We start from the raw sequence: 15,155 nt of genomic DNA, 5'->3' as shown, positions 1-15,155 counted from the left end.
TGCTGTATAGTACATTTGGTTTGGCTATCCTTTGGCTTGTTGGTAAAAATCCTGAATATTCTTTGATTACGTTTTGCAGAGGACGGCACAGGAGGTATTCCTGCAGCATCCTGTGCAGGCAATGCGGACACTGCACCTCTTCCAGGACTCACTAAGGACTGCAGGTATAAGAACACACCTGTCTAATTCCTACTGGCAAGCCTGAAAAGAGAAGTTCACACCAGTGGTCTTCCCAGCCCACCATTAGAGCCTGGGAAGCCTTAGAAGTCCCTGCCTTGGAGACAGGATGGGGAGACTGGGAGCAGAGCAGGACGCCTCTAGAAACTTCCTGCCTGTGGGGCTTAGTTATATGCCTTGGACAAACAAAAGAAATCTTCCTCTAAGTTCTTACTAACACGGTGTCAAATGTCATACATTCAGAATAAGAAATTCAATGCCCCAGGGCAGGCCAAGGATAGCTAAGGTGCTAATCCTTCCTAAGGCTGAAAGGACTTTCTTTCTTTTCTTTCTTTAAGCTTCCTTCCTTCCTTGCCCCATTTCCTCTCCCTCCCAATCATTCAAGGAGTTCCCTCTCTCCCTCCCTCCCTCCCTCTCTATTTTCTTTCTTTCCTTATCTAATATTTGGGAGTTAGGCCTTCATTTAAAATAATTCCTAATTTATAGCAAATCTATCCCTGTACTTTCCTGGACAATCCTTAATTTGCAGTAAACCCCCAATCCATTTTTTTTTTTCTGCCACTATTTCTGTTGCTAAAACCGTCCAGCTAGAGCTGGTGAAAATTGCACATCAGGCTGATGAACTCTACGGCAGTCATATATAATCTGGCTTCAGCTGACTGTGCTTATACACTGAATTTTCCTTTCCTCATTCCTACGTATTTCTTGTTCCCTAATGTGAGTTTAATCTTAGCCTTTTCCATTCTTGTCATGCCCCAGCACCTCTCACTCCAGAGACCCTGAATCCTAACACTTGAGGTCCAACAACTGCCCTTCCTCCTCCTCCAAATGTTATCATTTGATTTCCTCTTATCAACACTCCCCAACCCCCACCCAGCTCCAGCAGCTCCCTTCAAAGCTCTTTGAAGGGTGGTCTCAGCCCACCTGGTTAGTCTCCAAGACAGAGGTTCTGTAAGTGAGGGTTCAGAAGATCATGTAGAGTCCACAAAGGCACTCCAGGTGATTCATGAATCTTTTGAAATGAATGTAGAATTTTGTCTTTAAGTCAGTTTTTAGTTGAGAGTCTCTAGATTTCATCTACTTTCCATAGGACTCTGCCAACCTAGGACTTTTCTTCATCACTCACTTCCTCTTTCTTGCATTTTTAGGCTCTCGCCTTTTTGACTGGTGTCCTCTTTGTCTACATACAACTTGGCTGTACCATGAAACAGAATTACCAGGTGTATTAGTCTGCTCTGGCTGCCACAGCAGACGACCACAGGCTGGGTGGCCGCAATGACAGAAATTAATTTTCTCATGGTTCTGGATGCAAGAAGTCCAGGATCAGAGTGCCAGGATGGTTAGTTTCTGGTGAGAACTCTCTTCCTGGCTTGCAGATGGCCACTCTCTCACTATATCCTAGCATGGCCTTTTCAACGGGTGGGCATACAGGGGTGGGGAAAGGAAGTTCTCTTTTCTTTTTATTATTATGCTACCAGTCCTATTGAAATAAGGCCCCACCCTTCAAACCTCATTTAATTTTAATGACCTCCTAAAGATCCTGTCTTCAAATATAGTCACATTGGAAGTTAGGATGTCAACATATGATTTACAGGGTGTTGGGGGGATGGCACATGGTTCAGCCCATAGCACCAAGGATAAAAATAACTTGATTTAAGATACCAGAGTTGTTATCTGTGTTACGCTGGCAAAACTGCTTTCTAACTTATCTTTCTGCTTTCTAACCTGCCCTTCACGCTCTGGAATGTGAAGTCAAGTGGGCTTTAGAAAGCATCACTGTGTACAAAGCTAGTGGAGGTGATGGAATTCCAGTTGAGCTATTTCAAATCCTGAAAGATGATGCTGTGAAAGTGCTGCACTCAATATGCCAGCAAATTTGGAAAACTCAGCAGTGGCCACAGGACTGGAAAAGGGCAGTTTTCATTCCAATGCCAAAGAATGCTCAAACTACTGCACAATTGCACTCATCTCACATGCTAGTAAAGTAATGCTCAAAATTCTCCAAGCCAGGCTTCAGCAATACGTGAACCGTGAACTTCCAGATGTTCAAGCTGGTTTTAGAAAAGGCAGAGGAACCAGAGATCAAATTGCCAACATCCGCTGGATCATCGAAAAAGCAAGAGAGTTCCAGAAAAACATCTACTTCTGCTTTATTGACTATGCCACAGCCTTTGACTGTGTGGATCACAATAAACTGTGGAAAATTCTGAAAGAGATGGGGATACCAGACCACTTGACCTGCCTCTTGAGAAACCTATATGCAGGTCAGGAGGCAACAGTTAGAACTGGACATGGAACAACAGACTAGTTGCAAATAGGAAAAGGAGTATGTCAAGGCCGTATATTGTCACCCTGCTTATTTAACTTATATGCAGAGTACATCATGAGAAACGCTGGGCTGGAAGAAGCACAAGCTGGAATCAAGATTGCTGGGAGAAATATCAATAACCTTAGATATGCAGATGACACCACCCTTATGGCAGAAAGTGAAGAGGAACTAAAAAGCCTCTTGATGAAAGTGAAAGAGGAGAGTGAAAAAGTTGGCTTAAAGCTCAGCATTCAGAAAAGAATGATCACGGCATCTGGTCCCATCACTTCATGGGAAATAGATGGGGAAACAGTGGAAACAGTGGCTGACTTTATTTTTCTGGGCTCCAAAAACACTGCAGATGGTGACTGCAGCCATGAAATTAAAAGATGCTTACTCCTTGGAAGGAAAGTTATGACCAACCTAGATAGCATATTGAAAAGCAGAGACATTACTTTGCCAACAAAGGTCTGTCTAATCAAGGCTATGGTTTTTCCAGTGATCATGTATGGTTGCAAGAATTGGACTGTGAAGAAAGCTGAGCGCCAAAGAATTGATGCTTTTGAACTGTGGTGTTAGAGAAGACTCTTGAGAGTCCCTTGGACTGCAAGGAGATCTAGCCAGTCCATCCTAAAGGAAATCAGCCCTTGGTGTTCATTGGAAGGAATGATGCTGAAGCTGAAACTCCAGTACTTTGGCCACCTCATGCGAAGAGTTGACTCATTGGAAAAGACTCTGATGCTGGGAGGGATTGGGGGCAGGAGGAGAAGGGGACGACAGAGGATGAGATGGCTGGATGGCATCACTGACTCGATGGACCTGAGTCTGAGTGAACTCCAGGAGATGGTGATGGACAGGGAGGCCTGGCGTGCTGTGATTCATGGGGTTACAAAGAGTTGGACATGACTAAGCGACAGAACTGAACTGAACGCACTCTGTAGCCACCCACACCTTGCATAATCACCATATTGGGAGAAGTTTCTTTACTTCTGATGCATTTTGCTATATGGAGAAGCAGCCACTAGGTAACACTCCGAGCCTCCACTCTCTGCTGCCCCACAAAGAGCCCCATATCAGTGATCCAGGACCTTCCTCTCCTCTGCTTCTTGGGAATGAGCTGCCCACACAGAGCATTCTTTCTTTTCTGATCCTGTGTATGCAGTCTTAGAGGGTCTCCCTGGTGTGTTAGCATTTCCTTTTGGTTCCTTCTCAAGGTTTCCTTCTCTCTGCCATTATACCTACTGTTCTTGCATGTTGTCTACTTTTTCAACTAGAGCCTCTATATTTTTGTCATAGTTGTTTTAAATGGCCTATCAATCATTGCACAATCTGCATCATATCTATACCCAGTTCTGATCCTTGCCGTGCCTCTTCAGACTGTATTTGTTCTTCCCTTTTATCATGTCTTGTAATTTTCCACTGAAAGGCAGACATGACCTATTAGGTAATAGGAACTAAGGCAAGTAATCTTTTAGTGAAGTTTTATGTAAATCCGGCCAGCAGTTGGGTTGTGTTTCATGTTTGCTATAACCATAAGGAAACCAGGGGCTTCAAATTTCTCGAGTTCTTTTTTTAAAATCTCCTCTGTTGCCTTTGGGTTTCCCTAAGAACTCCTTCTGAAAAAGAGTCTGAGCCTTACAGTTCTTTCAGCAGTAATTCACTTATGCAGGAGCCCTGTTAATGTGGTGGCAAAGAGTGGGGGAAGGGAAGCATTCTATAAACGTATGATTAAATTTCAGTCTTCCTGTGGGCTTGCAACCTTTAACAAATGTTTCTTTGCTATCCCTTCCCTCTTAGGTGATACAGAAAAGCTAGAGGGGCTGGAGACAGGAAAATGCTCTTTTCCCAAGAATCTAAAAAAGAGAGGATATATGTATATGTATAACTGATTCATTTTGCTGCATAGCAGAAACTAACATAACATTTTAAATCAAATATATTCCAGTAAATTTTTTTTAAGTGCTCTTTCCCAAGATGAGATGAGGCTCTGAAAAGTTTTTTTCACTGGGGAGTAGTCAGTCCTGTGTAACAGAGAAAATTCTGGGCATATTTCAAAATGGTTACTTTCCTTGTCTACATGCTGGGACATAAAATGATTTTTTTCCTGGCACTTCACCACCTGGTGAGGTTTTTGGAGGTAAAACCACAAAACATCTGCCCCCTGCTCTCAAGATAACAGCCCCCCAGGGGAGTCCCTCTCTCCTGTTAGTCCACACACAGCCTCAGCCATTTATCAGCATGATTATTCTACTGTTCCTACCAGGTTCTGGTTCTGGCAGCTTCTGCTCAGGTAAGCTGATCTTGACCTTGAGTATCTGCAGCCACTTCTCTCTCCAGATTCATGGTGGTGGTTTGCCCTGAAACCTCACTTTGCGGGTGAGTCCAAGAAAAGTCCCTGCTTTTCAGCTTTTTTCTTGTTGTAAAGGCAGGAGTGACAGCTTCCAAGATCTTTTATTATTGGATGTGAAACTGAGAGTCCCAAGGCCAAGCTAATTTTTTTGATTGCCTGAAGTTAGTCTTTTCTTTAGTGAGTTTTGCTTTGATTATGAAACCCAACAGTTGGTAGTTAACCAGCCCATCCACTCCAAGAACATACTTTATATTACTTGAATTCATTTAAATTGACTGAGACATTTTATGGGCCAGAAGATGTTCTATCTTGGCAAATTTTGTGAATTTGAGAATGATGTATATTCTACTCTTGTAGGGTAGAATTTTCTAAAATGTCGATCAGCTCAAGCATAGTTAGTGCTATTCAAGTCTACTATTTGCTGATTTTCTGCCTACTTGTTCCATCAGTTATTAAGAGAGCATTTTTAAAAATTTCTGTAACTGTGTATTTGTCTGTTTCTCTCTCTCTTTTTTTTTTTGCTTCATTTATTTTGCAGTTTTGCCATTAGGTACATAGACATTTAGGATTGTTATGTTCTCTTGATTAATTGACCCTTATGTGATTATGATAAGACTTCCTTTTTCTTTTTTTTTTCTTTTTAATATAAATTTATTTATTTTAATTGGAGGCTAATTACTTTATAATATTGTATTGGTTTGCCATACATTAACATGAATCCGCCACTTTTTCTTAGCAATGTTCTTTGTTGACACTCTAACTTTTCTTTGATTAGTGTCAGTATGTTATTTTTTCCCATCTTTCTACTGTTTAGCCCATTTGTGTCCTTATCAGTTCAGTTCAGTCCCTCAGTCGTGTCCGACTCTTTGTGACCCCATGGACTGCAGCACTCCAGGCTTCCCTGTCCATCACCAACTCCCAGAGTTGGCCCAAACTCATGTCCATTGAGTCGGTGACGCCATCCAACCATCTCATCCTCTGTCATCCCCTCTCCTCCTGCCCCTCAATCTTTCCCAGCATCAGGGTCTTTTCAATATTTAGGGTGTATTTTCTGTAGCAGCACATAGCTGTAATCACTATTTTACACAACTTGACAATCTCTGCCTTCTAAACTGGGGTGTTTATATGATTACCTTTAATGTGATCATTAACATGGCTAGATTTGATTCTATCATCTTGCTATTTGTTTTCTATTGGTCTCACCTGTTCTAGGTCCCTCCCCACCCCAGCCTTTTCTCTTTGTCTACCTGCTTTGGGATTTTTTTTTTAATGTTGCTTGCATTTTATACACACATATATATGTATATATCCTATACACACACACACACACACACACACACACACACACACGGGCTTCCCTGGTGGCTCAGTTGGTAGAGAATCTGCCTGCAATGCAGGAGCTCCAGGTTTGATCCCTGGGTTGGGAAGATTCCCTGGAGAAGGAAATGGCAACAAATCAAATCTCTCTCTTCTGCTTTAGGGTTAATTGAGTACTTTTTATAATTCCATTCTGTGACCAATGTTGGCTCATTAGCTCTAACTTTGCTTTCATAATTTTGCATTGCTTTAGGGTTGAAAGCACACTTTTTCACACTATCAATGGAAGTTCACAGAGCTGATTGCTAAAGAACATTCACAGGACCCCAGATGACAATGTTTATAAAAACCTACAGGAACTGTGGTGTTGGAGAAGACTCTTGAGAGTCCCTTGGACTGCAAGGAGATCCAACCAGTCCATTCTAAAGGAGACCAGTCCTGGGTGTTCATTGGAAGGACTGATGTTAAAGCTGAAACTCCAATACTTTGGCCACCTCATGCGAAGAGTTGACTCATTGGAAAAGACTCTGATGCTGGGAGGGATTGGGGGCAGGAGGAGAAGGGGACGACAGAGGATGAGATGGCTGGATGGCATCACCGACTCGATGGACGTGAGTCTGAGTGAACTCCGGGAGTTGGTGATGGACAGGGAGGCCTGGTGTGCTGCGATTCATGGGGTCGCAAAGAGTCGAACACGACTGAGCAACTGAACTGAACTGAACAGGAAAAAGATGCAATACACAACAATAAAGACATGCATCAACAACCAAAGGCTATCTCTCAGGAATGGGTCTGGAAAAATCAGAAAGAATCGCCTATTGTCCCCCTTTCTGTAAAAGTCATAATCAAATTCAATTAATCTATTGGGTGAGGAACCACTGTTGTAGGTACAGAATACCTCGGAACGAAGGAGCCCCAAAGAGCACCCTGCCTGGTCATGTAAGCGTATTCTTGATCCATAAGAGCAAAGTCTTCCAGAAATCTCAAAAACAATGCTGACAAGCTGCAAAAATTCCCCTCCAAATTCCTCAGACACTGGGTTTCAAGATAACGTGATGAATGGGTATGTTTCATGCCTTCACTAGGAGTCAGCTATGCTGAATATTTAGCAAAACTGCTCAGGTTAGTTCCTAAGTGAAAAGTACAAGTGTTAGTTGCTCAGTCATGTCAACTGTTTGTGGCCCCATGCCCTATAGCCTTCGAGGCTCCTCTGGAATTCTCTAGGCAAGAATACTGGAGTGGGTAGCTATTCTCTTCTCCAGGGAATCCTCCCGACCCAGGGATCAAAACAGGTCTCTTGCATTGCAGGCAGATTCTTTACCATCTGAGCCACCAGGCCTTCACTAGGAGACAGTCATATGCCAAAAATTTAGCAAAACCAGAGTCACATAATAGGCCACTTGAAATTGTCCAAGGTATCACTGATTTCTATTTTTTAAATTCATGTTTCTCTGTGTGTTTCCTTTAGGATAGTTTCTATTGCTCTGCCTTCAAGTGCATTAATATTTTCTAATGCCTTTGTGACAATGTGATTTGTTTTATGAAATATATATTCGGTCTTTGTCTCCTTCTTGACACAGAGCTAAAACCCCTTGGATTTTCCTAAATGATAAGAGTAATAAAGATGTCCTTTGTTATTTGTAACAAGTCCCTTTCACCTACCTCTGAGTTTAATAAGATGATTTTGTAAAGTGCCGAAGGATGGGGGAACTAGCCGTGTGATTATAGGATTGGAACTCTCAGCCATATCCCCCAACTTCCAGACTCCAAGGAGGTGAAAGGGGCTGGTACATGAGTGAATCACTAGTGGCCAATGATTTAATCAACCCTGCCTATGTAATGAAACCTTCATAAGCCCCAGAAGGAAAGGGTTTGGTGAACTACAAGGACCTAACAGAAACAGAAGAGATTAAGAAGAGGTGGCAAGAATACACAGAAGATCTATACAAAAAAAGTCTTAATGACCCAGATAACCACAATGATATGGTCACTCACAGAAAGTCAGGCATCCGAAGTCAAGTGGGCCTTAGGAAGCATTACTAAAAACATAGCTAGTGGAGGTGATAGAATTCTAGTTGAGCTATTTAAAATCCTATAAGATGATGCTGTGAAAGTGTTTCACTCCATATACCAGCAAATTTGGAAAACTCAGCAGTGGCCACAGAACTGCTGTGTGAATGAAAAGGCCAGTTTTCATTCCAGTCCCAAAGGAAGGCAATGCCAAAGGATGTTCAAACTACTTTTGAACATTCATTTCACATGCTAGCAAGGTAATGCTCAAAATCCTTCCAGCTAGGTTTCAATAGTACATGAACTGAGAACTTCCAGATGTACAAGCTGGATTTAGAAAAGGCGGAGGAACCAGACATCAAATTCCCAACATCTGCTGAATCATAGAGAAAGCAAGGGAATTCCAGAAAAACATCTACTTCCGCTTCACTGACTATGCTAAAGCCTTTGACAGTGTGGATCACAACAAACTGGAAAATTCTTAAAGAGATGGGAATACCAGATCACCTTATCTGCCTCCTAAGAAACCTGTATGCAGGTCAAGAAGCAACAGTTAGAACTAGACATGGAACAATGGACTGGTTCAAAATTGGAAAAGGAGTACATCAAGGCTGTATATTGTCACCCTGCTTATTTAACGTATATGCAGAGTACATCATGAGAAATAGCAGGTTGAATGAGTCACAAGCTGGAATCAAGATTGCCAGGAGAAATATCAACAACCTCAGATATGCAGATGATAACACTCTAATGGCAGAAAGCAAAAAGGAACTAGACCATCAAGAGCCTCTTGAAGAAAGTGAAAGAGGAGAGCGGAAAAGCTGGCTTAAGCCTTAATATTCAAAAAACTAAGATCATGACATCTGGTCCCATCACTTCACGGGAAATAGATGGGGAAAAAGTAGAAACAATGACAGATTTTTATTTTCTTGTGCTCCAAAATCACTGTGGAATGTGACTGCAGCCACGAAAATTAAAAGACGCTTGGTCCTTGGAAGAAAATCTATGACAAACCTAGGCAACATATTAAAAAGCAGAGACATCACTTTGCCGACAAAGGTCTGCATGTCAAAGCTATGGGTTTTCCAATAGTCATGTATGGATGTGAGAGTTGGACTATAAAGGAGGCTGAGTGCTGAAGAATTGATGCTTTCGAACTACGGTGTTGGAGAAGACTCATGAGAATCCCTTGAAATGCAAGGAGATCCAACCAGTCAATTGTAAAGGAAATCAGTCCTGGGTATTCATTGGAAGGACTGATGCTGGAGCTGAAAATCCAACACTCTGGCCACCTGATGCGAAGAACTCAGTGGAAAAGACCCTGAAGCTGGGAAAGATTGAAGGCGGGAGGAGAAGGGGACAACAGAGGATGAGGTGGTTGGATGGCATCACCGACTCAATGGACATGAGTTTGAGCAAGCTCTGGAAGTTGGTGATGGACAGGGAAGCCTGGCGTCCTGCAGTGCTTGGGGTTGCAAAGAGTCAGTCACGACCCAGTGACTGGACAACAAGAAAGACACAGAAGTCCTCAGAGAATGGTAGGTCCAGAGGACACATGGAAACTCCATGTCCATTCCCACATACCTTGCTCTATTCATCTCCTCCATCTGGCCATCCTTGAGTTATATCCTTTAATAATCAAATACATAAAATGTTTTCCTGAGTTCTGTGAAAAATTCTAGGAAATTAATTGGACCAAGGAGGGGATTCAATCTATAAACAGTCAGAAGCACATGTAACAACTTGGACTTCTAACCAACATCTGAAGTTGGTGGGGAGACAGTCATGTAAGATTGAACACTTAACCTGTGGGATCTGACATCTCTGGGTAGATATGTCAGAACTGAGTAAAACTAGGACCCTGGTGGTGCTGCAGAATTGCTTGGGAAAACCCCAGACACATTTGGTGGTGAGAAGCGTCAAAGGCAGCAAAATACAGTGGTATTCAGAGAGTATTCAGTATGTAACGTAAATGAAAGCAATGGTTTTTCTTATTAACCATGCAGTGTATTTTTCATCTTAGGTATAATTTTTAACTTCCAGAGTTTCAATTTGAGTCATTTTTATATCTTCATTGTCTCTTTTGAATCTTTTAGACATACTGAATACAATTATAATAACTTTCAATGTTCTTCCCTGTTCACTCTAACATCCGCGTCTGTTCTGGGCCAGTTTTATTCGATTGATTATTCTCTTCATTACAGGTCATGTTTCCATGCCTTCTTGTATCTGACTGGATGCCAATAACTGTTTTACCTTGTTGGGTGCTGGATATTTTTTGCATTCCTTTAAGGTTTTTCCTGAGCTTTTTACCTGGGGTGAAGTTCAGTTACTTGGAAATGTTTTTTTGTTTTTTTTTCAAGTCTTGCTTTTGTGCTCGTCACGCATTTTCTGGAGTAGTGCTCTGACTGCGGCTAATTATTCCCCACCACTGAATCAAGACCTTCCTGAGTACACACTCTACCAGTGCCCCAGGAGCTGTCTTTCCAGTCCAGCTGCTGAGAACAGGCATCATTCCTGACTCTCACTATTCCTTCTCACCTTTTCAGATGGTTCACTCCTTAGGCTCATGGATGCACTGATCAGTACTCTACTGAATACTCAAGGGGACCCTCTGCTGATCTTTGGGGTCTCTCTCTGTGCAGCTGTCTGCTGTCTGGTTCTGTCTCCTAAGAAATGTGGCTGATTTGGTCCCTGGACACTCATCTTTCTCTTTTCAACTCAGGGCATCTGCCAGGCTTCATCTTAGTTTCTCCTCTCTGAATTGTACCCTGGAAAATATGTGAAGAAAAGCAAACTGGGACCATGGTAGGAGTCACCTTACTTATTTCTAGTGTCCTTCATTGCTGGTGACCAGTGCCTTTGAAACTGTTGTTTCATATACTTTGTCTGTTTTTTTATCTGTTTGAAGTGGAAGTGTAAATCCAGCGCCTTTTCTCATCCACCTTGACCAGAAGTAGAGATTGGTAGTTATTATTATTCTACTATTTATTAAGAATACCTTGTGGGCACCTACACACACCAGGCACTGCCCTAGGTGCTGGGTATACAATGAACCAACAATAATGGTCCCCAGACTCAAGGAGAATCTGTCTTATGGGGATCAACTTGTGGCGAAAGGCAATCACTGTGCAGGTCCCTGGACTTAGCACATAAACATGAATCATATGTGGTCCTTCCTCTCAAGGAATTCAGAATTAGGGAAGACAAAGAAGGCAAATTTCTTAACCCAATGCAGACTGTAACAAGGGTTATGTGTGAGAGACAAAGGTTCTGGGCATATTTAGGAAGAAGTAATAAGTTCTGACTGGAGGTATAAGGGGAAATCTCAAGGGAAAGGTGACATTTGACTTGAGCCTTGAAGAATGTGTGCAATTTTGAGCGGAGAAGTAGAAAAAGGTAGAATGCTCAAGGTGCTTTTAAACCTGAAAGCAGTTAATCATGATTGCTCCTAGTAGACACAGCCATCAACTTGCTCTTCCCTGCCAACAGAACTCTAACCACGTGGTTCACAGGAAGCTACATATCTTCCATCCCCAGGAAGTGAATCGTGATTTGCCTAAATCAGCCCTGGAAATTCCAGTCCCCTTGCCTGTCACTGGATCTGGCATAGGCCTGTGACACACTTCTGGCCAATGAGACGTGAAGGGATGTCTGCTGGAAAAATCTTCTTCCCAATATAGAGAGGAAACACTTTTTCCCCCATGCCTCTCAGAGAAAAAAACAAAACAGAAAACCTGGTTCCTTACTGACGTCATCAAACCACTTGAATGAAACACTCTGAAACTGATCTAACATGAGACTTTTTGTTCCATAGATGACAAGGTTTTCCTATTGTTTTAGTAACTTCTGGCTGGATTTTGTTTTGATGACATTATTTGCAGCCAGAAATAGCAGATTAGCATACTAGCTCACCTTTTTGACATTTGCTTTTCCTTTCCACTGGTACAACCTGCTGTTAAATGTCACTCCCCTTGCTTCTGGTTCCTTTGCCTCATCAGGAATAAAGATTAAAAATGACAGCATACTTAGCTATACATGCACATAGGAAGAAATAGAAGGCAATTTTTAAGATGAAAGAAAGCAATTACACAGTGAAATACCTTGACTATTTAATATCATCACTTACTCCTGACCCTCTGGTTGAGAGGACTTAACTCTCATAGGATAGTAGAGGGATGAAAATATAAAAGAAGAGAATGTAGGGGACTTCCCTGGTGGTCCAGTAGTTAAGAATCTGTCTTGCAATGCAGGCGACCATGGGTTCAATCCCTGGTTGGGGAACTAAGATCCCACAAGCCGTGAAGTAACTAAGCCTGTGTGCCCCAACTACTGAACCAATATGCCACAACTAGAGAGTCTGTGCACTGGAGCAAAAAACCCCCCATGATGCAAATAAGACCCTACGCAGCTAAATAAATAAATAATAAATGGATACCAAACAGAGAATGTAGGCAAGCTCAGGGGAAATGATGTAAACTTCCCCCTGCACAGCAGTGCTGGAATTCTCTTGTAATTCCCACGGGAGCCAAGACTACCTCTGGAACAATCTAACTGTTGAAAACTACTAGTGTCTGGCAGGAAACCAACTAGAATTGGGGCAAAGGATGTGCAATTCTCAATCCCTGGGGTCAGGGCCTGCCGCTGGCAATGCTGCAAAAAGTAAAGACTGTCTCTAGTCTCCACCCACTTTCTCATTTCCTCCGTCCTTACTGTGGTGTTGGAGAAGACTCTTGAGAGTCCCCTGGACAGCAAGGAGATCCAACCAGTCCATTCTAAAGGAGATCAGTCCTGAATATTCATCGGAAGGACTGATGTTGAAACTGAAACTCCAATACTTTGGACACGTGATGAAGAACTGACTCATTTGAAAAGACCCTGATGCTGGGAAAGATTGAGGGCAGGAGGAGAAGGGGATGACAGAGGATGGGATGGTTGGATGGCATCACTGACTCAATGGACATGAGTTTGAGTGAACTCTGGGAGTTGGTGATGGACAGGGAGGCCTGGCGTGCTGCAGTCCACCAGGTTGCAAAGAGTCGGACATGACTGAGTGACTGAACTCAACTGAACTATCCTTCTCTTTCTCTAGCTCTGACCTTTTTCTGTGCTTCTTCCCACTCTGCCTCTTGGCCCACCTCCACCCCCTCCCCCCTCTCCCCACTCAACAAATCTCATCTTGCCTGTCACAAGAACACAGAAGGTACTAAGTTACCTGCCTCAGGGGCCATGCCTTTTTTTTGGGAGCTCTTACAAACCCAAAGTAATGCTTCTCTATTGTTTGAAATCCTAACCTCTGGACAGGCAGTGGGCGACTCACTACTCAAGCACAGCACTTTCTGTCTAATGCAAAGGCAGTGCTGGTGGGGTGAGGCACCAAAGAATATGTCCCTCTGCCAGGTCTCTCTTCCAGCTGATGGGAGGTACAGGATCACAGGGACATCTCCTCAAGTTCTGCTGCTGTCAATTCACACAAGACCTTATCCTCTCATATATTCAGACCCCTGCTGTCGGGCTTATCCCCCTCACCTTTTGTCTCTGTTTAAATGTCCCTTCTTCCAGAAGGCCTTCCCTAATCCATCCCCTCCACCATAGTCCATGATACTGAGTCCTTCCTAACTTGTCATGCTGATTTGCAATCTGTGGCTACTCAGTAAATCAGTACCCAGCCTAGCCCTGACTGCTCAGTATATTGAATGAATGAGTAAGTGAGTGAATATTTGTTCACATACACTACAGCTCTACAGAAACCATGACTGTCATGTTCCCTTTTGTATCCTCAGCAGCCAGTCCAGTGCTTAGGTCATGGATCATTATTCACTAACCGATTGAAAGAAGCCTTCAAAAGATGGGTACTTGGATCTATACTGCTGTTGATAATGTCCTGACATCCTTATTGTAAGAGCAAAAAACACAGCCCAGTGGATTCTAGAGAATCAGGGATGGGGGACAGAGCAAGATGGTGGAAAAGCTCTGGGAGCACAGCTGTCCCGGGCAGGGGGAGGTGGGAATGGGGGGTGGGGGTCCTCTTCAACCACAAGTAAGTTTAGTTTCCTAGGGATTCTTAACCTGAGGCACACGAGTGGGGCTTCCAAAGAGCCATGCATCCTCTGTCACTTCAATCAAACATTCAAGCCAGCAGCTCTGGGTACATTTTTCTGTAAGAAGGTCCACAGTTTCCAATGAGTTTCAAAAGGCTGTGACACACGAAGAATTAGTGGTTCACCTGAACTGTCCAGTATGATAGCCACTAGCCACGTGTGGCTATTTAAATTTCAATTTAAGTTCAACTATCAATGCCTCAGTTACTAGCTACCTGTCTGGTGTGCTCACTAAAGGAAATAACTGAAAGTCACTCAGTCGTGTCCACCTTTTTGCGACCCCATGGACTGTAGCCTGCCAGGCTCCTCTGTCCATGGGATTCTCCAGGTAACAACACTTCTCTAGGGGAACTTCCCAACCAAGGGATCGAATCCAGGCCTCCCGCATTGCAGGCGGATTCTTTACTGAGTCATCACTAGCCACTCCCTATTGGGCAGCCCAGATACAGAACGTTTTCATCACTACACTTAGTGATGAAAAGATACAGATAAGATTTGTTCAAGACAATTGGTATTTTTGTAAAGTGAGTTGCCATCCTTTAGAAATGAAAGCGGACATCCAAGATCCTGATTCTTTTGAGATCTGCTTGGGGCCTGCACTTCTGCTGGCAGCGGGAGTGCACAGGGCTGCTCAAGGTAGATGGTCCCGCCTCATGTTGAAGTCATCTGGCCCTCCTCCAGCACCAGGTTTGCGACCCTGGTTTCCAGAAGACCTCGCCCACCCGGGTCTCCTTCCAGTCTCTTGAATTTGTAACCAGACTCCCAGGTTTGGTTAAGAGAGTGAAAGTCGCTCAGTCCTGTCCGACTCTTTGCGACCCCATGGACTATACAGTCCATGGAATTCTCCAGGCCAGAATACTGGAGTGGGTTGCCATTCCTTCTCCAGGGGATC

The sequence above is a fragment of the Bos mutus genome, chromosome 15 (assembly GCF_027580195.1).
Source record: "Bos mutus isolate GX-2022 chromosome 15, NWIPB_WYAK_1.1, whole genome shotgun sequence".
Lineage (NCBI taxonomy): Eukaryota > Metazoa > Chordata > Mammalia > Artiodactyla > Bovidae > Bos > Bos mutus.
This window is presented reverse-complemented; position numbering follows the sequence as displayed.